General features: G+C 41.7%; 1 protein-coding gene across 9 annotated transcripts in view; it reads left to right on the top strand.

Moving 5' to 3' along the window:
• Nucleotides 1–23,868, top strand: part of ATXN1 (ataxin 1) — a 243,927-nt gene that overhangs the window by 153,063 nt on the left and 66,996 nt on the right. For all 9 annotated transcript variants that reach the window (XM_041475506.1, XM_041475513.1, XM_041475511.1 and 6 more), the window contains one exon: nt 904–1,027. The gene's annotated coding sequence lies outside the window, so the exon portion shown is untranslated. The remainder of the gene's footprint in view (nt 1–903; nt 1,028–23,868) is intronic.

Consider the following 23,868-nt stretch of genomic DNA (forward strand, 5'->3'; position numbering starts at 1 on the left):
TTGTACCATAATGGGATCCATGTGCACAAATCCTGAAGTGATGTGTGAAATGTTTAAGGAGGTAGGAAATGTTGGTGGCACATAGTAAAATTAAGAATTTGGGAAGCACAAGGAGATCATGGGAACCTGGCTCAAGGAAAAAATGTTCAATTTGGGGTCTGTGGAAATATACACTTCATTTTAAGTATTCTGTGTGGGGTTCACATAAAAATGAAACCCAGCAGTTTCCTCAGACCCCAGTAAAAACGTTGAGGATAGTCTGATACCTTGTGTAGTAGATAAAAAAAAATAAATTAAGAGTTGGTCTGCACTTAAATTTTGTCCAAAAAAATCATTGAAAGAACCACACAATGTTAAAAATCGTGAATATGAAAAATACTTTCTACTGAGAAACAGAGAGGACGTATGTGTATGTATGTATTTTTGGATTCAGTACTCCTCTGTTATAATATTGCAGATAACCATGGAAATAGATAGGTGTTTGAATTTCCTTGGAGGAGTTCATTGAGAACAAAAATCTTCCTGTGTGGATCTCTCTGCACATTATGGACTTTGTTTGCAGATGCTTTTCTAAAGAGCAACTCCAAATAGTTTTTTCTTTCTCGTGTTACAACGACAGAAATATCCAAGAATTATTTTAATTTTGTGTCTGCTTCAGCAATTCTGAACTGGGTTTTAATTTTTTGTGATAATATGTTCAGGGCAAATGACTCTTCCTAGCCTAGATCAGTGTTTGCCATACACTCACTTTGTTCTAGAATCTCCATCTTGGAAGCTCATTAAAAATGCATTTGCTTCAAGGAGATGTAGGAGTCAATTGTTCATTTGCTAAACAACTCTGTGGATTTTCCTCTTTTTGTTCCTTGCTTTCCTTTCTTACTTGGTTTTGCATTTGTTTTACAGCTCTACCTTACTTTATTTGAAAGAGGAAAGCCAGTGAGGACCTGTGAACAATCCAACAGCTTCTGAAAAATCTTCATGCTAAAGGATAATCCAGAATTCCCTGAAGAAGAGCAAAGTGAATGTTGTGAGTTCCTAGCAGTGATAACAAACACTTCTAATTGTGTCTTTTGGGAGGTAGTATCTTCCCTGTGATGCACTGAGCACCAAAAACTTGAATTTCTCTCCCTCTTAATTTTTTTATTCTTTTAATGGGTTTAAGGGAATACTAATATTATCTGAGGAAAGATGGTGGGTTTCTTTTCCTTGGACTGCTACAGTTATTTGTCATACTGCTATTGCTTTTTACTTAAATATGCGAGCCTGCATTGGAAGGCCATGTGACTGTGTAGCCTAACAAGAATGAAAAATACTATGGATAACAGTCCATGAATCTACAGGTTGGATTCAGGAATTTTATGCATGCTTGCACAGTGGTTGAAGTTATTTGACCACTTTCAAATTAGAGGAATGCAAATGTAGTTATTTCTGTAGTTATTTCTGGTATTCGAATCTCCTGATGGTCAGTTTTTCATATTAGTTTATTTCCAGTACAAATGCTCCTCTCAGAGGTTTGTGTTCTTGGGAACTGGAGTAGCACACCTTTCCAAGGGAAACGCAGCCATTCAACTGAGACCTTGATTAAACTGTGGTATTAATAAAAAAAAAAAATGTTCCCATGAGAGATGGCTAAAGAGAAAGCATGAATATTTTTATGTTAATTGTTTTTTCTTATGAAGCCCACTGCTTTTCTGGGTTGAAATGGGCAAACATGCAGATCAAATGTAAACATTCTCACAAAAAGAGGAAAACAAGAGTTCTCTGCCTGCCAGGTTTTAGAATAATCCTTATTTTTTTCTTAAGAAAGAACCATGGGGATTTCCAAGTTAGGCAAGTTAGTATTTAATTCTTATGCCCAGAGTATGCAGTGGTCCTTCAAGATGTTAGTAGTGATAAAACAAGCTGCAGATTCTTCCAGTTGGAGCAAATTAGTTTGTACACTTTCCATTAATGTAGTAAAAATAAATATATTTTCTGGCCTGCCTTCTAGCTCCCTCAGAGTTGGATGCCCTCCTTTGCTCTGCTTTTCCCTTTGGGTTCTGGCTTTGGGAAGCAGATTGAGACAGAGTAAAAGTGGTGCTGCTTTCCCAAGAACCAGTTGCAAAATAAATATTAGAGAAGACACTGAAATTTTTTGTCATCTCTTGCCATTCCCACCTGCTTTGATCTACAGTGAAATAGTTAACAAAGCAAACATCTGGAATTTTTACTTACTAGTTCCCACTAAGCTGCCAAGTTAGTAGCTCATTAAGATGAATAAGGGGCCTCTGAGATGTGGAGCCTCTCACTGTTCATGTACCCAAGCAGGCATATTCCCACACTTCAAAAAGCTTCTTTATAACCACAAGAACTTACTTTGCATGCTGGCATCCTAGAACAGGAAAGGACAGCCTTAAATAATAATAATAATAATAATAATAATAATAATAATAATAATAATAATAATAGTAGTTTGTTTAAGATGTTGCAATCACCTCTACTGATTGCAACAGAACAGCAGCACCACCTCACATGAAGGAGAGCATCCCCTGGGTCCTGTAAGGTATGTGGTGTGCCAGATCAGCCAGGTAAACTGAAGGAGGCAATCATCAGCCACTGCAGGGGATGGAACATCTGTTGAAGATGCCATCAGTGTGATCATTACATTTTGCCCTGTCCTAAATGGTTTAAAATCAGCCCTCTTAAAGCACACTGTGATGTTCTGCTATTGTTGGTGCCAAAACCCTGATTATACTCAGGAGGCCTGGGTTAGTGCAGAAAAAGCAGCACTCTTCTCACCAGGTATGGATGGGAAAAAGTGTTCTTAAGAAATGCTCTTACCCTGGCATCCAGGACTGGTTCCTTTTGAGGAATCATTTGTAGGTCATGGAGAGATTTTTAGCAGTTCCTTGAGAGCGTATTTCATTACCTGGCTTCTGCTTGGAGGACACTGCTGCAAGAAGGAGGCAGTTAGCTAGGCTCCTCCTCTCCTCTTTCCTTTTACCTCTTAGGGAGGCAAGAATACCAGAGGTGAGGAGGTACAGTGTTTCTCCTGAAAGGAAATACTGGCATACAGTGAATTTACTTAAAAATATTCCTCTCTATTCCCTGTTTGCAGGGTGTTGTCATGTTACGATGTGGGGAAAATGATCAAACCTTTCCCACTGCAAGTAGTAGCTGTTCTCTTCCCTTCTGCTGTCTCCTTTTGCCACCCAGGCAAATTTCAGAGGAAGGGGGGTGTGAGGAGGGAGGAGTGCAGTAAATTGAGACCAGTGTCTTGCATCCACCTAGAAACTGCCTGTTTACTAAACAGTACAAATTTCTCGCTTCCTTTTTCCTGCTCTCTTCATTTGGATGAAATGCATTTCTGGAACAGCAGTGCTTGTACAAATCAAGTCCATATTCCAGTTCTGGGGAGAGAAAAAGGGATGTCAGGAGGGTCCATTAAGGAGGAACGTTTATTTTAGTAAGGGTGAAAATGAGGCAAGACAAGGCTCCTTTGCTCTTGCTGGAGGGTACCTTGTGTATTCCAGCATACGGTTTTGTAATTTTCTGGTAGGATGTAGGTATCCTGAGGTTTTTTTTTTTTCCATCCTGAAAACATATGCCACAGCTTTTTTGGAGTGCTAGCCACACAAACACATTCTAACAGGAGCAATGAATAAACTCTTCATGTTCCTCACTTGTAGGCATTTCTTCACATTATTTTTTTTTCTGTGCTTATGCGAAAACCTCTGGCACGGTTTGTGGGAAATGGAAAATAAATCTCTAAATCCAGTATGTGTCAATAACAGAAACGTGTTTAGTTGATCTATAACTGTTATTTTGGGCAAACTGCAGATGGTAGGATAGTAAACATCCCCACTTCTAGCCCAGACAGGCTTTCTATGCCCTGCCTTCAGTGGGGAACCTGCTGCTTCTGAAGAAGGTCCTGGGGGGGACCATGGTTACGCATGGCTTAGCCCCAGTTCCATCCCATTTTTGAGCTGCTGCCTTCTCTTTCTGTTCCTTGGCCCTCCTTGCTTCCTTTACCCTGGGTCCTATCTCCCGTGTACTCCCCCCCGGGCTGCCGGCTGTTTTTCCTGGCACGTGGAGCTGCGACGGGTCTGGGAGCGACAGCTCCTGGAGCTGATGTCAGTGCTGCTTCCTGAGCTGCCTGGCCAGGCTGGCTGCAGCCCAGGCACACCCTCTCCCCAGAGCATCACCTTCTCCGCCTGCCCGTCCTGCTGCTGCAGCAGCCCCTCGGGGAGGAGGCTTGTGCAAGTGATGGAAATTGAAGGTTAGCGAGCCTTTTGTGGCGGTTTTCTGTGAGCAGCCATCTCCCACGCCTGGAGCCTCAACACCGGGTTTGTGGTGTGGTTGGAGGTGATGCCTGGTTTCTGTTCTGAGCTGTACACACCTTGGAAGAGCTACGGGAAGCTTTGACACATGCAGGCTTCATGATTCTGGATGTCTCTTCTTTCGTGTCACTTTGGTATCCATGTGCTAAATCACCCCATGGTTTTCTATGGAAATTACCAGGCTGCTGAGAAAAGAGCAGAGCTGCATGTGTCCGTTCTTCCAAACAACAGCCCAGTACATGCCACTCGGTATTTATAGTGAGAGGGAAAAAGGGAAGAATTGCTTTAATTTGAGAAATGTCTCTCAGAAACAGCAGTAATTTATTCCTAGGCATTATTCTTCATTAAGAGCTACAGACAGCTGCAGCTTCCCTTTAAATAGAAATTGCTCTCTGCAGGCATGCTATACATAGGGCTTCAGGTTTCTGCCATTTCTCTGCCAAAAAAATCAGAAGTATTTCTCACCAAATAAATGTTTATTCAGAAAGTCGTATTTCCTGGCTTTTATTTCACATCACAGGCTTCCGGCAGCCAGGCGAGAACAGCTCAAGGCTGTCGTTTGGGAGAGGAAGCTGAAACAGTTTGAGTCTCTTGTGGGGCTTCAAAAAAAAGTCTCTGACCATAACTCTGGGCCTTCAGTTTGGCAGTTTACTTTAGCTGTTGAACATTGGATTAAAATGGATGCTGCATGGCAATGCAGAAATCCTGCATGGCAAGCGTGCCCGTGCAGATGCAAAGTGAGTGGTGGTGGTGGGCGTTTCTCTGCATCAGGTCAGCTCATCTCCTCTCTCGACCTTGAAGACACAGCCATCCTCAGACTGCATGGGTGACGAACTGGCTTTGGCAGCTGGCAGCAGCTGAGCTGTTTTGTTGTTGGGGAATCCCCTGTATGATCAGTGTATGGACACACAGGGGCAGCAGGCAAGAGCTGGGCCCTGCCTGCTTGCACCTGCCACCCAGCAGAGAGGCTTCAAGTCCTGCAGAATGACATGCAAGCGATGAAGCTGTAAGCCACCAGTGCTCCAGAGGACCAAATACCTTTTTTTATTCACATCTGTGCTGCTTCCTTGGATTTACCTTTCTCTTCTCCACATTCCTGCTGGCTGGCTCTTCAACTAATGATTTCCTAAGCTGCCTTTTTCTCACTGTCTTTTCTAGCCTGAACTGCTGAGCTTCCTCTTGTGTCTCCAGGGCTTATCTGCTGGACCCATACTTTCCATTGAGTGTGCCAGCCCCTACCACTCCAGTAGATGACTTAGCTGTTGTACCAGCAACCCAGCTGGTTTTTTTTTGTGGCTATGGTGTTCCTGTCAATACATAATGTTTTCTTTCTTCATGTCTCCTCCCAGTTCTCACTGCAATCCTAAGTTTATGGCTTATAGTATGCAATCCATGTATTAAAATATTTTTAGTGAGGTCATTCATTACTCACTTGCTTTCTTCTTGTCCAGTATATGTTCCAGAGAAGTGAGAAGCTATAATTTCTCCAGGTCTAAAATCCAAGTCTTTGATATGCAGGCATGACGCCTGAGGCCACTACATGTTTCTACTGGTTGTCAGCTTTGTAAAACTTACCCTGCAGAGCAAAGAAATCTGGGCACAAAGATTGTTCTCTTCTCTACCATGGCAAGCTGTAGTTTTCCAGTCTGTTCTGCCTTCCCTTCATTGTCTTCCAAGCAAATGGCTGTAAGATTACGACTCCCATGTTTGGACTGAGAACAGCTTTTGCTTGAGCAAACAGATTTCTCTTTGGCAGTCACTTTAACTGCTGCCCCAGCTTTTTGCTGTCAGCTTTGTTTCATGATTTGGCATTAGAGAAGTCCAGGCAGTCCTAGTGCACAGTGCATTGGAGTGAGTAAATGCAGCAAGGCAGGCAGGTGAATTATGCCTTTGTTAGTGATCACAATACCAGTGTGGTCCATGAGACCACAAAAAGCATCTCCTGTAATTCAGCACCATAGATGTTGGTTCCTTATCTTTAACTTGGTGGTGCCAACTGGAGAAATTTCTGATCCTTGTTGGCAACTCCGCTTGGTCCAAGAAACTTCCAGTGAAACCAAGAAGAAGCATTGGGAACCAAGCCCAGCCTTCACAGGTTTATAGCATGGCATGAAAGCTGCCCTACTATTTGCAGGTTGTTTCTGGGGTGAAGCTGATCAAAACACAGGTGTCTCATGCCTGTGAGAATTTCTTTCCGCTTTTCTTACGCTTCTTGTGTTTCACTGCCGCTTTCTTGTGCTGCTGTGATAGTTAGCATTGCTCGTGAGCTGCGCCCATGATGACCCTAACAGTATCTCATAACCTGCCAGTGCTTCTCTCAAAGCTGATAATGTTTGTGGCAGCAGCAGCAGCAAGAAGAGAATATAAATTAAGCTCTCCTAGAGAGGAGATTTTTTCCCATTTTCTCTTTGGAGCGTGCATTCAAAAGGAAAGGCTGCTGATGGTGGTAGGTTAGTTAAGAGGAATCATGAGCCCTTTCTGTCAGAATATTATTCTGAACAACTTGTTCATTCATATTTATTTCAGGTTTGTTTGCAGCCTGCTAGGCATGGTGACCATGGATGCATATTTTGGGAAGGAGTATCAGATACTTTTATTCAAACTGCTATGCTATCAGGTTTCCTTCTCAGTGAGTTTTATGTTTCTTGCTGTTAATCAGCTTTGCTGCTTCCAGCTACAGACACTGATGAATGTTTCAGAGGCACCTGATGGCACAAAGGTCAAGAGGAAGAAGATAAGCAAGTTGACAGGATTGCCTTTAGCTTCTTTTCCTGTTGAGGTGTCAGAACTAGAGACAGACTTAGCAAACCGGAGATGCTGGTTTTTATTTATTTCTAATGAGTTTTCTTGGCAGCTCTTTAAATAAAAGAAAAACCCTCCCTACTATGGCAAATAAAGTTTATTGCAGTAGTGCAACTTATTACCAAGTTATTGCACTAGTAATAAAAGAAATCTGTTTGGGGAGTGAGGGCTGCATGAGATGAGGGGAGGAACACTATTTGTGGTTTTCTGTGCCAGGCAACCTTCAGTCAAGAATTGGGGTGGTGATTTATAAATTCCCTGTGTCTCACTTCCAAAGTTTGGACTGCAATGAATCCTGCTAAAATATTAGAAAAGCTGTGTCAGTTGAAAGAAGTTGGGCAAAATGTGGGTTGGCTTCCCAGACAGGGGTACATTTGTAAACAGAGCTGCAGAGATTCCTTGCAACAGAAGTGTCCTTAATGGAGGCATTGGGCAAATTGTGCTTTAAGCCTTCAGCTGCCAGGAGTTTGTGTCTCTGGCAGATAAAACTTGTCTTCTCAACAGCTTGATTTATCATTTCTAGTGTAAATAGCTGACAAAAAGAAACTTCAGGTAACATGAACCTCTGGTGAAGTAAAAGGGAGTTTGACACTCAGGGTGGAGCAACAGGAAGAGCACTAGAGGAGCTGACACTTTTCATATTCATAGTTAAAATATTTTGGGCCTATTTTATGTTGTTTGAAAGGAGTTTTGGGGGTTTTTTGGGTTTTTTTTTTTGGGTTTTTTTTTAGTCAATCTGTACTCTGCAAGTGGCTATATTAAAGAGTCAGATTTTTATGGGGAAAAGAGACAAAATGATATCTCTTTGTCACTCAGTCATGTACTGCTGTCTTTTGAAGTGGGAAGGTCCTCATAACATATTTCTGAGTTAAGACATGTCCATTAATTCCGCAGTACAAATCACCAGGATCCTTTTTACTTTTACCAGAACCATTAAACCATTTGTATAACTATCTTTATTCAACCTGAGGGATAGCCTGCAGAGCTGACAAGGAGATATAAGTACAAGCACTTCCTTCTTGTTATCATTGACCAGTCAAACCAGTTCAGCTGAAGGGATTTGGCTTTGTAAGCAGTCCTGCTCCTCCTCATGGCACCCGTAGAAAGGGCTGTAGAGCTTTATATGTCTTCATTATAGGGTGAAGTCTCTTCTTAAATTAAATGAAGCTGTCAGGCTTCATTAGCTCTGGGTTTTCTTGTTGTTATTATTCTAATATAATTATCACTTCTCTTCAGTCAGCCTTCTGCTTGCCTACTTCCAAATAAACTCTTTCCATCTGGAGAGTATTTTGAGATAGGGAAGGTACAGTGAAGTAGTGAAACTATTCTCAGCATTGTGTTCTTCCTCTCCTTTTCAACTACCTGGAATGCTGTACAAGGAAATAGAAACAAATACACAGCAACCATAAGAGGATCCTCTTCCCTCAAAAAGATCGTGCAAAGGAAGGCTGTTGAATATCTGTCTAAGCACATGCAATATAAGATATATATTGATATATAAGATCCCTGCAGTTCTTTGCTTCAAAAAAGCAGCATTAAGAACTGAGGAATTACCCCACTCTGCTCTCACATGACAAGACACGTGGCTTCAGCAGTAAGTAGTTCTTGGGCATAATGAAATACCTGCTGACTGCAGGGAGTAAGAAAGGCTCAGTCATGATGGGTACATCTATTTGTGCATCCAAGCCCTGTGCAGAGATTCCCAAGCTGACAAGGTGCTTTGCTCAGGCTAATTAGCCCTGCTTCTCTCCTTACATATTCTCTGGTTATGCTAATTAGACTGAGCAGGGTGCTGCTGGTGAGAGTCCAACAAGTGTGTCTGTACAGCCTTGCCCTGCACTGTACCCTCTGAGTGCCTGAGTCTGCTTGGCACAAACCCACCAGTCTGTGCAGCCAGCACAGGTATTGCCTGCAGTTTTACTGTATGTGCTGTCGAGCATCACTCAGCCTTGGGTGGCTTGCTGGGACTGCAGTGAAGGTGCTAAGTGGTAGGGAATATCTTGAGCAGCTCATAGCTTGTAGCCTGGTTGCTTGTAGCCTCTCAGAAAAAAACACATCCTGCTGGATGTCTTCCCTTCCATTCATTCTGTTGCATGTGAATGACTTTCCTGGTTCTGGAGGTGGTGCTCTGGAGTTCTGAGGGAGTTGGGGGCATTGTGGGAGGGGACAGAAGTACCAAGGCAGACAACCAGAAATGGTGAAACTGAGGAATAAAAGTGTGAAAGACTTTTCATCCTGTTTGTATGTGCAGGACTGACAGGAAAATGGGCTGGCATGTTGAATTAGATCATGAAACCTTGCTAATTAGCTGTTCTTTTCCCACTCCACCTCTCCCTTCTTCCTTCCCAGGTGGGGTTCTTGCAGAATGAAATGAGTGCAGGGACAGGTGACTTTCATAATTTAGTATTTTAACATTCAATTCCAGTTAAGTTTTCTATCAAATATTTTTTCAAAGACATTGAGTAAGCTTACAGAAGACAGGTTTTAGAAGAAACAATCAAAGAAGACCTTGACAATCCCAAAATGACTAGAAATAAAACTGTTTTCACTCATTATAGTAGAAGTGGCTTTTTACTCCCTGTCTGTTCTTCCTCTGACTGGCACTTTCCTGGGAGATGCGGTTGAGAACAAATGCGTATGTATACACACATACACGTATGCCTATCTATATATACATTGATCTGAGTGAGCCTGGGAATGGAAAAGCAAGTGCAAAAACATATGCTGGGTTTGGCAAGTTGGTCCTTTTAGTTGCACAGTTTCCTGATTTACTTCATTTAAAAGGTGCGTTAATGTTCTGTGTGTGATGTTCTGAGGTGTGATCAGAACTTGGATCTCTTCAAAAGATGGATGTTCATGTTTCATTCCATCTTGTGAAATAGTAGTCCTCAAAATACCACGTCAAGCCACAAATAAATAGCTGTGCTGTATTATTTTGGGGAGTTGCAGTTTCTAAGTCGGTATGATCTCAATCATTAAGTGAGTAGAAAGTGTTTTGAAAAACTAGAAAGAGCTTTGTTGACTGAAATGGCTGGGTCAGAGCTGAAAAGGAAGAGTTTGCTGTTTTAAAACATAGCAGACATTTTAGACATTCTTATCAGGATGCTTCAGTAACGCAGTTGTGTGAAAGACTGATAAGGGAATGTGCAATAGCAGCCCTCATCATTTAAAGTGCCCAAACTTGGCACATTCTGTGGCAATGTAAAATAGCAATAAATATAAATCTTGTGTTCTGGAATTCCCGGGTCTCCTTATTAGCAGATCAGTGTGTAAACACTGGCTCAGTGTGTCTAGTACTAGAGGGATGTGTTTTGTTCCTGCAAACGGATGTGTGCTGGCTCTGCACCCCCTGGCGCATGCATAAGACAGAGTAGATTCAGAATGAGCTGTACTCCACATTTTCTAGAGGAAGTCTGTTTTGTATAAACCACACGTGAAATCAGTGTGTACATAATTTTTCACTGCAGTGCAGGTATTTTACCAGTTTTAAATCATGACTTAGTTGCTGGTTTCAGTTGAGCTGCCTAGTAAGAGCTTGTCAGGAGCATCATAACAGGACAACTCAATCAGAATTCCAGATTTAATGCTGCTCCTTGGTCAGGTTGGGACTGGCAGTTTTCATTTTGCTCCCAGATCTGTGCCAATTAAATGCATAAAAATGGTTTGAAGGAGCAGGAAGAGCTTTGTTCACTGAAATGACTGCACTGAAATTGGAAGTGAGGAGCCGCAGGAGAAAGAGCACTGGACTACCAGTGGCAGGGGACAAATGCCAGTGTTTGCACCCCATGGTCCCCATTGTGAAGATCTGAAGTAGCTGTTTTTTCTCTTACAAGCTTGAGCCCTGAGCCTGCTTGTTAAATTCTGCATGCTTTTAAGGCTGTCTGGCATGTCAGGGCTGGAGCCTTAAAGCAGTAGGGAATGGTGTTTATCCTTGGTCAAAGAGGGAAACCACCATGCCAACACAAACCTTCTTGTCTGATGAGACCAGTGCTAATGGTAACATGTAAAGCACTGATGATTGCTTCTTTGGGAAAGCAATTGGAAGTAGGATAAATGGTCCTTAATTTAATTATGATTGGCATTTTAAGGCTTATGACAATGTACTTAAGCTCAATGAAGGCATTTCTATTTATGTGTTCCTTCAGGACTTCAAAATGTTGCGAAGAGCGCAACAAACTTTGATTGTGGTTATGCAAAGCTGGCATTATCGGTGTAGCTGAAACTGAAATTACACTGAGATGGGTTCGGTCTCAGTGCCTGTATTGTGCTGGAAAACCCGAATTATTTGGTTTAGAAAAGATTTGTCATACTAAAGTGTCTCTTCTTGATTCTATGGGGTTTTTTTTGTACTTTCCATTTCTGTTTTGGCAAAGATGGTGTGGGGGATGAGGAGTTGCAGATTGATGATTGTTTGTCTGTAAACCATCTTACTGGAACAGAGACTGTAGGAGGCTTTCTCATGGCCCTTAGTCAGACCACTGCCTTATCTAAACAGTGTGTGACCCCCAAGGTGCTACATGTGGCTCTAACCCAGCCTACCTGCCTGATCAGCATGGATATGGACATGTTTGTAGCAGAGTGAAATGAGCATTCATTTGGGGAACTGTTCCCATGTGTTCTTAAGTCTTTCCTTTCTGACAGCATCCTTTCACTTGATCCACTTCATCCTTTATCTTAATCCACTTCAAAGGTGTCCAGGAAGTAGAATTTGATACTTAATAGAGGAGGTTACAAAATAAGGGCAAGGCTATGTCCTGACATCATGACATGGTACTTCTTTTGACATTGCATTAATATGCAATAACTTACTTACAGTGGTAGCAATGCAGCAACTCAAAACAAACACTGCAAAACCTTTCATCTCAGACAGTGGTTGTCACTAGAAATGCAATTACCTCTGAGGGTCATCAGTCTTAAGACTAATCATAGCAGCAGTGTGGGACAGTTTATGGAATACAGTTTGAGGCATTTCCTGCCCATGGATGTCAGACAGGCTGACAGCAGGTAGGAGACTGATGGCGGAGATCAAGACTTGCTGGGCATTACTTGACTCCAGTTTTGTGGTGGAACAGGGAAGAAATTGTATCCTTGATCTTTACCTGAAAACAGTAATAAAGGAGGAGATACAGAGAAAGATATGCAATTAGAGAAATAAACCAACTATTCATGCTGCACTTTCATATCACTTCTTGCAGTAAAAAGTTAATACAATAATTCCTGTCTTCTTATTTTCTAATTGTCTTTAGATTCATCTTACAATGATAGGAACATTCTTCCCTTTGTAAGAATTAATTCTGATATGAAGAATTTGAAACCTAAGGGATAAAATAAGAAACTTTTTTTAAATAAATAAGTAATCATTTAAATTATTCTTGAGCAACTGCCAATTACTTTATTCTTTTCCGTGCAAAAGGAACAAAGGAAAATGGTAGAAATTCAGCTTTGGTAAAGTTTGGTTTAATAGTGCCATGCATGGCTGGGTTTGAAGAGTAGAGGAAACATAATGGCTTTTTTGAGAGTGGGGGCCCCAGGAGTTTGAGAAGACACCCGATCAGAAAGCTGGAGTTTCAATTGTTCAGTCTTCTTTGAGATACTCCTTTGGTTCTTAATTTAAGCACACAGTTTTGTCTTATGTTACCTTTTCCTTAAATGCATCTGTAATTCAAGTGCACTGAACCTGTTAAAGGCCGGTCTTGCCTTTTGGACAGAGAATTGCATTTCATTGTTTTTATCATATCTTTTTTTTTTTTTTTTCCTCTATCCTGTCTGAAAATGGAATAGCTGGTGTTTAGATACTAATATATTAACTCCAGCAGCCCTTTCCTCCTGTGCAGCCTGTGGTTTGGGACAACTCCACTGGTAAGGCACTGACTTGCAGTCAGGAGACACAGTGGCAGAACCAGAAGGAATAGTCATCTGATGGGTGACTTGAGGCGTGCCATGACCAGTCAGTGCTGCAGCCATAAAATGCAGATAATTATACTGATATCACTCCTTGGTAAAGCATTATGAAATGTTTTCATGAGTATTTCTGCTCAAGAGCCTGGGTGTTTTTAGTTTGGATTCCAAGGATGTGAGGTGTGTGTGGTGGTGATGATGCCTGTCTGTTTGATTGCCCACCCCCATTTCCCCCCTCCCCTCCCCATAACACTGTCTTGGTTAATTCCCACCAAATCCTGCAGGAAGCTAAAGTCTCAAAGACAGTTAAATTCCTACAATTATTTTTGTTGTTGTAGCTAAATTCAACAGGCAGGGGAGGTGAGAGGCATGAGCTACTGTTGACACTGAGAGGAAAGAGACAGCCAAGCTCTGCCCTTGGTAGCTCTCCTTGATGGTGGCCAGCAGTGAGTTCCATCTCTGCATCCAGAGGATGGTGGCATCCCTTGCCCGGTGCCAGGCCAGCGTGGCAGGATGGGGAGCAAGGCTGGGCTGTTGAAGTGAAGATGGATAAATGCAGAGGGAAGGCAGAACACAAATCCTACTCTCTGTTCTTTGGGATGTGTTGTTAGAAGGGCTCTGGCTGAATTTACCATTCAAAATCCTGGAGGTGTTTCTGTTTTTGGCTGCTTGAAACATGACTTTCTCATGTTCCTGTTCTCATGTTTTCACTCTTCTGTACAGTGCTGGGTTGCTCTGCCACAAGGAGCTCTGAATTTTTCCGGATTCTTTCGGAACCTTTGGCAAAGCTCTTGTGCTCCGTCCCCTTCATGCTGCTCACATTTAGCTTCTGCAGTGAATGCAAATTGAGAGCTGCCGTCTTTCCTTGTAACTGTAAAGCTTCTCCCCATGTATACCAAGTGCAAGAGCCTTCCTCTTCTCATGAAAAAATTCTCTCTTTGTTATCAATATACACATTTAATATCTGGCAGGCCCTGTTTTCAGTGACTGCTGAGTTTCTCCCTTGCACAGTTCTGTTTGTGCCTCTAGAGCACTGGCCTTTTTCTGCACGAGCCCTCTCACTTACTTGGCACTGCACTCTGGTTTTGTATTGTTCTGTACATTGGAGGCAGATACATGGCAGTAGTAAATTCACAGGGATGCAAATTTATTCTCTCATTTAGTAACTCAGTGGGGCACATGTTTATCTTGTATGCTTGAGTGGTGTTTTTAAATAATACTGTATATACAATAGATAGATTTAAAGTTGACTAACCAAGAAAACATCCTCAAGGCTGAAAGAATAAGTGTGAAAGATATGCAAGAGTTGCAGGCTGGTTTTTAGCACTGCTTTGTGTCTGGCAGGCTGACGTACATGGCTGTAGCAGTTAGATGTCTCATTTACGCACCCAGATAAAGCCAGGGGAGTTTAAAGCAATCAGATTAATCTTGTGTCCTGGAAGAACAAGTTTATCCCTTGCAAGAGAGATTTCCAGACGGTTGGTTTGTTTTGTTTTATTTTTTAAAATAAGGAATGTTTGCAGAAGCATCCTTTCACTGGGAAGAGTAAGCTTGCTTTAAGGTAAGCAAGTAGCCAACTGACCATGGGCTCTGTGGCTTATATAAAGGCAATTATAGGAAGACCAAGACTCTTAAGCTACCTTCATTCAGATCAGTTGCTGTCAACAATGTTAGTTTAGGTAGGTTAAGAGTTCAGTTGCTTTGAAATGGAGAAGCCGTGACCAGGAAGGAACATGATTGGAAAAGCATCAGTCATGGAAAAATAACTGTAGCCTAAAGTCAGCTTTCAAGTCTCCAAGTCTTTTTATTGACTTGGTGGACTTAAAGTTAGGCTTTCAGTAAAGAAAGTCAAGATCAGACATGTCTCTGAAATAATTTGCAGGGGTTACTTGAATGTAACATACTTCTCTGCCATTTTAATAAGAATCTCTTGTTCAACTATTACTGCTGTTGCTTTAGGAGTCAAAGCCCATTTTGGCTGGGCATTTGAGTACATAAATGTAACAAAAGGATGCTCCAAAACAAAGAAGTCATAATGTGCATGTCTATGTTTGCGTGGAGAATGGAGGTTTCAGCACCTTGGTTTCCAAATCCACTGATCTTTGCAGTCATTTCAGATGATAGTGGATAGTAGCCTGGGGCTGTTGTACAGTGAACAGACTAACAGACAGATTAGTCCAGGAAGGGCACCTCTAACTTCTGGTTGAAAATCCCACCTTTGAATCAAAGGGAATTTACAGCCTGCAAATAATGTCTGAATCTGTTTCAGATCTTTGTCTATTAGCATGTCTGTTTTTATTTTTTCTTTATTTTCATGTACCTCCTGTTTGCATTGAAGCAAGAGGTTCAGAAGACCTATTTATGTGCTCCATGCCATGTCTGTTTTTCTGACAGGATAGGACAGGTTACTGCAATGCATTTTTGAGGTGTTTGCCGTATTAAGTTCCCAGTGTCCAGACCTCATGGCTTCCTCCACTTCCTTCAAGGACTTGTTAACAAGTCTTATAACATTCAGCCTAATTTTCACTTTTTAAAAATTCCCTTAAGTTGCCCAAGACACCATCTTACATAATTCTGTCTAACTCACTTGTGATGTTGGCTATAACACTAGGGATGGAATCAGCAGTAAGTGGATACTGGTAATTGACTGTTCCTTCAGTGCATGCTTGGAGATTCTCCTGAGAAGCTGCCCACATGATATGTCAAATCCAAAAGCAGAGAAAATGTGCTCTGGACAGGCACTGAAACTCTGAGATGTTTGGGTTTATCTGAAGCAGTGTGACTGAGCTTTTTTTGTATTGGCTGATTGAAGTGGTGTTGCTGCACTTCAGAATTTCTGAAGGACTCATTTCATCACTCTGCCTTTAATTCCCTTCTACTGCTCTCAGTTCTTATTTTACTGTCAGTCCTATATGCTCTCGCAACACTAAGTTTTCATTTCTTCCTTTTTATTTCCACAGTAGATGGTGTAGTCACATCCCACATGGCTCTGCCATCTGGAACAGCTTCCCTGACTCATATTCCTTTCAAGTCTCAACTTCATCCGTGGCCTCTATGTGATAATCTTCCTTCTAATGAAACAATCACATCTTATGCCCAGAGGCTTTCAGTTCTTTGTTCAGTTTCCTTCCTCAAGACATGTAGCTCTTACCTACCCTTTGATACATAACATATATTGTGATCTGTACTTATTAGACATGAAAGACCTATTTTAGAGACACCTAATACATAGTTGTGTCTAGTTTTTGTTCAGGACAACACTTCAGGGCACACTTACCTTTTTAACACCCTCTTGTCTTTTTGATTGCAGCCAGCTTGACTGATTGAAAGTTAGGTACATGTGTAACTACTGTCAATATGATAAGGCCTCAGCGGTGAAACATGATTATTTGATTTTCATTTTTTAAAAAATCAACTAAAGCATATTGCATAGTCTAAAAATAATAAAATATTCAACAGAGAAGATTTCAAATCTGATACTGCATTTCCTTAAGTCTCATCTTGAAAACATCAAACATGCTGTAAAATCAAACAAAAATATACTTTTCAGACTGTTGACTCAAAACATTTTCTGCTGCACACCAAGATTTTCAGTAGCTGATATAGTATGCAGTTTTTCTAAATTAAGGAAGTCTCATACTTTGTGGATTCCATAGTACAACTACTGAGCTGCAATACTTGCATAAAAAATGGCTGTTAGCTTATTGAGTGTGTGGACACAACTTGCAGTAGTACTGCTTTTCACCTAGTGGCTCTCATAAAGCTTCCATGGGATGAGGGGCAGATAGAGCTAATAGCAGCAGTGCCTGGGCACCACACAGTCCTGGCTTTATCAGCAGTACATTCAGTGACAGGAATTGCTGTAGGGGCAGTAGAGGGGCTCAGCTGTGTGGTTTTGAGTGCTGGATGTGGTCTATCTCAGAGTCACCGTGCGTTCATGGAAGATCTGCTTGAACTTCTGTTTCAGACTGTAAGGCTTGGTTGTGGGGCACCACAGATGGATAACCACTCACTTCTGAAATAAATAAAAGCTCACTTGCAGAGTTCTACCCATTTTCCCCCATCCTTACCCCTTTCTCACTGTTTCTTACTTTTTTCCAGGCAGAAGGTCTGTCCAGAGAGGACACACAGGAACACGCATCCTTCCTAATCCATAAAAAGTGAGGAACAGGGAACAATGGCTGGCTTAATAATAGCTCTTTAAAGGAGACTCATTTACAGTCCAGCCAGCATTGAAGTTGTTTGTCCTTGGGGAGAATGCCTCATCTTCAGTGTGTCTCCCACCAAAACCAAGAAGGGGAAATGCATTCCTGCTCACCCCTAGACGTTTTCTAAGTTGCACCTTAGGAAGTCACAAAGCAAAGTGGCTTGGGCTGCTCTTGCAGCCCACAAAAGCAAAGCTACCAATTAATTTATTATGGAAACCTGCATGGTGTCACCATGGCCTAACTTTGGGCAAATCACTACAAGGAACAGAGTAGTAGCATAGCCTGCAGAGTGTTTTTGTAGGCTTCTCAAGGGGTTTTTGTTTGTTTTCATTTGGTTTAGGTTTTTTCACTTGGTTTGCTGTCTCTACCTAAGCATGCATTTCCAGTTCTTGCTGTTTCAACAATCCTCTCCTTGCTCTGGATCACTGGGAAGTTATGCAGTAACTTCTCATTTGCTTCTGGAGTGATGACACTGGCAGTGTTGTAACGTGAGAATGTTTTTGAAGCCTGAGTGTGGGCATATGATTGTCAGAGTTGAGGGGTTTTAATATAGAATTTGAACCACACTACTTCATTTATGATAGATTTGCTTTGTCTTCCATAAAATGAGGAAAGTAACTGAAGACTGTGTGGTGCTTAGTTCCTTGTGAATCATGGGGTAGTACAGCCAAAAGTCCTTCTAAAATGCATTGTTTTTGTGCCTTTCACATAGTCCCTGTCCAGACTCACATGAATCTGTATTTTCTTACCTCTCTTAAATGCCCAATAGATGTGAAAAACCTTCCTCTGTGTGGCAGTGGAAATACCAGTGCAAGTGAAAAAGACTCGTGTGTTCCTTTTCCCATTCATCACAGTTCTTGGAGATTTTTGTGGGAAATTCACCCCTAAGGACCAAACTAAACCTAGATTATGGGATTAAGCCAACCTGAAGCACTGTTTTGGGGAATTTCTGAAAAGTCCATTGTTCCTAGTGAAATCTCTTTTTTACTCTGCTTCCCATTTTGCAGAAAGCATATTCCTCACACCAGTGTTGCCATGCTCGTCAGTTCAGCAAATGTTTCCTTGGCATTGCACTTACTGTTTTTGAACCATGAAATGCTTTTAGGTAAAGTTATCATAATATAAACTGAAAATTGACAGGCTGAATAGTTGTGGTTAGTATGTGCTATAGTGGTGATGACATGGGAAAATATGTTGTTTTTCTCCAGATGACTGTTTGAGGTTAGTTCTAGACCATTTTTTCATGATGTGCCAGCTAAAATTAAGAGAGCATGGCTTTGAAGTAAGCAGGTTAATTTGATTTTTTTTTTAACCTGATAAAGGCCGGTTGTCAAACAATAGATGTTATTGTTATTTTGGGAATTAAAAAGAACAGAACCAGCCAGTAATAGGAGTAAAATGCTAAAAGGACTAAATTCCCCCTTCCAAGAAGTTTGTCTCGCTGCATAATCTAACCAAAGGTGTCTCACTCACAGCTCTGGCAAAGGCACTGTGTGGCCTGCAGGGCAAAAGTCGACAGAGCCTTTTCTTCAGCAGAATGTGGCAGTGTGAAGGGGGGATGGGTAGCAGCAAGCAAAGCTGGTGCTTTCTGCTGGCAGCAGGAGTAGCTTTTCACAGACCTGTTCCTTATGTACCCTTCTGGTATTAACAGCTAGAGTGGTGCAGCATCCTGCCAGGATGGCAGCTCAGCCATGGGTGGCACCTTGCACACTTCATCAGGGTGGGACAATGTACATGCACCACAAGATGTCACAGTGCTGACTCAAGCAGGCAGTGCTCTAAAGGACCACAGAAATATGTGCCCTGTTCATAAGACAGAAGCAAAAAAATGAGCCATTAGACAGGAGGGGAATGTTTGATGTCTTCATATCTAATGAGAAAAACAAAGGTGACTCAAATGTCACTTTCTTCCCAGACAGAAGTCTTTTTGGTGTGGGCTGCCAGTTTGTTTCAGGAGTGATATGCAAAATACACTGAATTTGTGTGTGGCTAAACCAGAGAGTCTTTTTCTTTCATCTGCCTCCATGTCACTTTGTGCTGCAAGATTGCAGCTGCATGTAAAAGGCTTGACATATTTAATTGATCCCTGAAACAACTCCAATGAGCTTCAGCAGAAAGAGAAGCAGCGGAAAGTAGGAGGTTAAGTAGAAGACTCATTAACCAAACTCACATTTTGAAATAGGCTTCTGCAGTTCTGGAGAAGACAACTCCATCTGCTATACCAGTGTGCAAGTTTGGTTTAAATTTGCTCCAAGGTCATGGTAGTGTTTGGGCACAGAGAGACAAGCTAGCTGTGGAGGAGCAGCAGCCTTCAAGGTGAGTGTGCTTGCTTTCACCCCAGCTCAAATGCAGACCTAAAATAGGGCTGTTAGGACAGTCCACTCAGGTGAATATTTTTCTGATGTTTCTATTTTTTCTTTGCTTGTGTGGGCTAATCTCAGCTCTTTTTGGGGTGTGAGGAAGATTGAGGAGTGGAACGTGCTTGCTGACATCTCCCCTGCCCTTGAGCTGAGGGGCCTCTGAGGCTTCTTCAAAGTTAGACCATGCTGACTTTAGCATGCCCTTTAGCTCCAGCAAACACTAAGAGCATACAGTATGGAAGGCTTGTTTCTAAACCACTGCCAAAGAGCCAGAGGAGGAGATGGTCTTCTTATGCTAATATTCTCCTAATTCTGATAGTCTTCTAGTGAGTCCTGAGGGCACCATTCCCTTTCTCAGCAATTCTTTTTTCACTCCTTTGTGTACTTAGTACTGGCCAGTATGCTGAGTAGTATAATTTTAAGGCTTAACTCAGAAAAGTTCCCATTTTCCCTGCTTCTGATGAAATACTGTAAAATATTTGAATTTGTTTCAGTTAACATGATGATAGCATGTTGATTAATATGATAATACAGTCTGACCAGTACAGTTGTTCAGTGAGGTTAAGCATATAGAATATAAATAAAAAGGCCAACTTAGACAAGGACAATCAGTTGTTATGATGGTCCAAATGGTGACCTTTCAGACTTGGCATTTGTACATCCAGAAATGAAGACAGGTGGAACAGCTATCTGCTTCTCTCAGGCAGATATCCTTCAAAGGGTACTTCAAAGTTCACTGCAAGGAAAAAATGTGCTGTTGCACATTGTGTATCTAAAATAAGAGGTGAGATTTTGGCAATTCCCTGGATCAGTTACTGACATATATCTTTTTTCTTTTCTGGGGCCTTTTACCCCATGTGGGATTTTTTGCATTCATTGGGTGAAGGTTCTGTTTATAAGATAGAAGCAAGCAAACACAGCTGTAGAGAAGAGGGTTTGCTTGTTTAATAGTGAAAACCAAAGTCACTCAAAGTGTCGCTTTCTTCAAAAATAGCAATGTTTTTGGTGTGGGCTGCCAGTGCACGGTAGGATGCGGTGGCTTAATGCACCTACATCACTTGTGCCTTTTACTTCCATGGCCTCACTCCCTGTCTTCAGGGCAAACACTTGCATAACAGTTTGGTCAAACCACTACCTAGGGATGGGGCCTTTTCCTTGAAATTATGCTGGGAGGAAATTCACGCACCCGCAGTGGGATGCTGAGCACAGTGGGATTCCGATCCTGACTGGGGCCTCTGGGCACAATGCTGTCATAACTTTTAAGTAATAATAATACTGTAAAAAGTTAAATAAATGTGTCAAGTTAATTTTATGCTCCCCTCCCCTCAGGCAAATTAGCATAAATTGAATTTTCTAATAATTAGTCCAAGGAGTTTTCACCGAATAGATATACCTGGTTTCTGTGACATGTGCTAATACATGGATGACAGATTCTGCAAGGAGCAGAAAGGCTCCCAGACTGACCTGTCAGGATCAGCTCCAGTTGTACAGATACTGTATGACTGCATTTGCCATTAATTGGGTTAGTTATAGGCTACATGTGTATTGCCATACAGTTCAGATTTTGGTCACTTACATTTACAGCCTTACAAAATAATACATTGAACTGTGTGCACTGGGCTTGTTAAACTGTTGTAATAAAGTATTTTACAATTCCAGGCAGCCCTTCCCAAATGTATTGTAGAGCCTATTAACAAACACCTGTCAAGTTCAATTGAAATGTCTGAGTGATCTGATCTACAGTGTCTGCTGCTGTGCCAGAGAAAGCAGGGCTTGCACAGCACCAGCCATGCCAAGCAGTGTTCCCAGAGATGGGGTATTTGGGAGCTCAGAAGAGGGGATTCAAGGAGTTCTTGGCTTGTCTTTCAACCTGGTGGATTTTTGTAGTAAATAGTGAAGAAAAAAGAAGGAAAAAATAGGTCTGTGTAAGGCAAGGAACTTCTCCGTTCCCTGCCACTCGGCTGTGACATCAGTCTCAGAGCATTTCAAGCTCTTCATTCTCTTGCTTTTCTCCATTTTTTCAAGTGAGGATACAGAAGCGTAAACAGATCTTTTTCTCTGCTGCTGACTTTAATGAGGGCTGGCCCCTGCTGCATGTGTGAAAATTTCTTGGCTAGGAAGGATCTAATGATCGTTGTACTGTAGCTTTGGAGATAAAGTCCAAACTCCCTATTTGCTTCTCTTGACAGAGAGTGCTACTTACATGCTTTCGCTTCCAGAGACTGAGTTTACAAAAAGAGGAGAGAGGGAAAATTAGCCCAATAGCATGTCAGAAATGTTTGTGGAGGGTTTGTTTAGTGTTTTTGTGTTTGGGGATTTTTTTCCTTCCCTGGCTCTCTCTCTTTTTTTTTTTTTTTTTTTTTTTTTTTTTTTTTTTTTTTTTTTTTTATCATGAACGCAGAATCCAAGGAGCCTCAGCAATCAGCGTGTTTGAATGCCAGCCAAGACACTAAACTGGCAGCCATCCATTCTGGTATCAGTGTGAGTGAAATGTGTACTCAGTAACTGGATTCAGGCCCTTCATAGTTTGCAAGCAAATAGTTCTGCTTTTGCAGATCAGATAAAAAGCAGAAAAAGCTGTGCAGCTCTCGCAAGTAAGAGAGGAGGAGAGTCTGCACCTTTGAAAAGGGGCGTTAGCATTTCTCTGTCCCAGTCGAACTCCTGTGCCATATGTCATTAAGTTGAAGGCTATGTTCTATTTCCAAAAGGCATTTAATCATCTCTTTTAATGTTTTAACCACTAAGTCTGCCTTGCATAAAAGCTGTGAGTACCTCACACTGGTAATAAGCTGTAGGAAAGTGAAGTAAATTGGCATTTTGCAAAAAAGGTTGTACAAACCCAATGGAAAGCTATGCAAATCAGCTATGATACAGCCAAATTTGCATTTTGTCTTGGGTTTAGTGATGATATGCACAGCATGACTTTGGCAGGCTTGCCTCTTGGGATGATGCATGCACTGGTGGTGTGACCCTGTAGGGTCAATTTAACAAGCGTAACGTTGTGATTTTCCATGCAGTTTCTTAGAACCACCAAGTAATGTGCAGCAATAAATAGTGTCAGAGGAAATCGATTTTTAAGAGTAAATGCATTCAGTAGGAGGAAAAAGTGTTATACAAATCTTTTGCTTTGCCAAAAGAACATTAGCAGTCTTGTTTGGTGCTGCTCAGCTTTCCAGAGTAACTCCCTTCTGCTGTCTTACTTCATTCTTTGTTACTCTTTGCTTGAGGAAATGTCAGTACTTGGAGGTGACACAGAGTTCTTGTGCTCAGATCATTAGAGCAATATACGGGGAAGGGCAACATGCTGCAGGCAGCTGATGGTGCAGTTCCACAGCCTCTGAGTTCACTGAACCAACAGTAGCTCTTAAGACCTGTTGTTCTGCCCAGCTGAGAGGGAAGGTGGGAGCATACTTGAGGTTTCTGGTGATATTAAAGCTGTTGTAGGGAGAATGACTGCTAACAGACTCTTGGTGCCCTTTGCAGTCTGTTTTATGTTGGGAGAGACATGCATGCTTTTTAGGTGTTGCTATTAAGGTACCTCTGAAATTACCTTACCTGCCTTTTTCCCTATGTAAGTTTTGGTTCACTTCAGGAATTCTTTTCATATGTCAAATTGAAAAAAACAACTAAAACACTAAATGAAATTAATTGGAATTTTTGGCATTGGCCTTCACATGCTGCATGCTCTCTCCAGCCACCTATTTGAACACAAACTTTATCTCTTTTCTGCTGTGAAAATGGACCAAATAAAAAATTTACTCGTCACAAGAGTGAATTCGCTGCAGCATCCCTTCCCAGTCCTGTGGAGCTCTGTGACAGCTCCATCCTGAAGGGTGCTGGGCACCCAAAAGAAGTGTGGGGTGTTTTAAATTCCTGTGTCATGACCCTGCATCCCTTGAAGTGAATGAAATATCAGCCTTTAGCCTGCAGTAGGATTTGGGCTGGAGTCCTTCCAGGGCTGCTCAGGAGCAGCCAGATAGAAATATTTCTCTTTAAGGCAGTATTTAAGCAGCATTTCTTGGTAGGGCAGGGCTTGAGCTGGAGTTTGGTGTGTTTTGGTCAAAGCACCTGGTAAAAGGCTGTCCCTAATTCAAGCACAACCTTAAGTATGCTCTTCCTGTGACCTCAGTGCTCTGTTAGTTTGCCTTTCAGAAGCAGAAGGGAGTTTGGCTGCCTTCAAATAAAGTCTGCCAAAAAAAAAAAAAAAATCACCAAAAAAACCCAACCAATCAAAAAACCCAACAGCCCAGCAAGCATCTTCTCTTTGTCTTTTTTCCCCTT

Source organism: Pyrgilauda ruficollis, unplaced genomic scaffold, assembly GCF_017590135.1.
Source record: "Pyrgilauda ruficollis isolate IOZ18807 unplaced genomic scaffold, ASM1759013v1 scaffold35, whole genome shotgun sequence".
Classification (NCBI taxonomy): domain Eukaryota; kingdom Metazoa; phylum Chordata; class Aves; order Passeriformes; family Passeridae; genus Pyrgilauda; species Pyrgilauda ruficollis.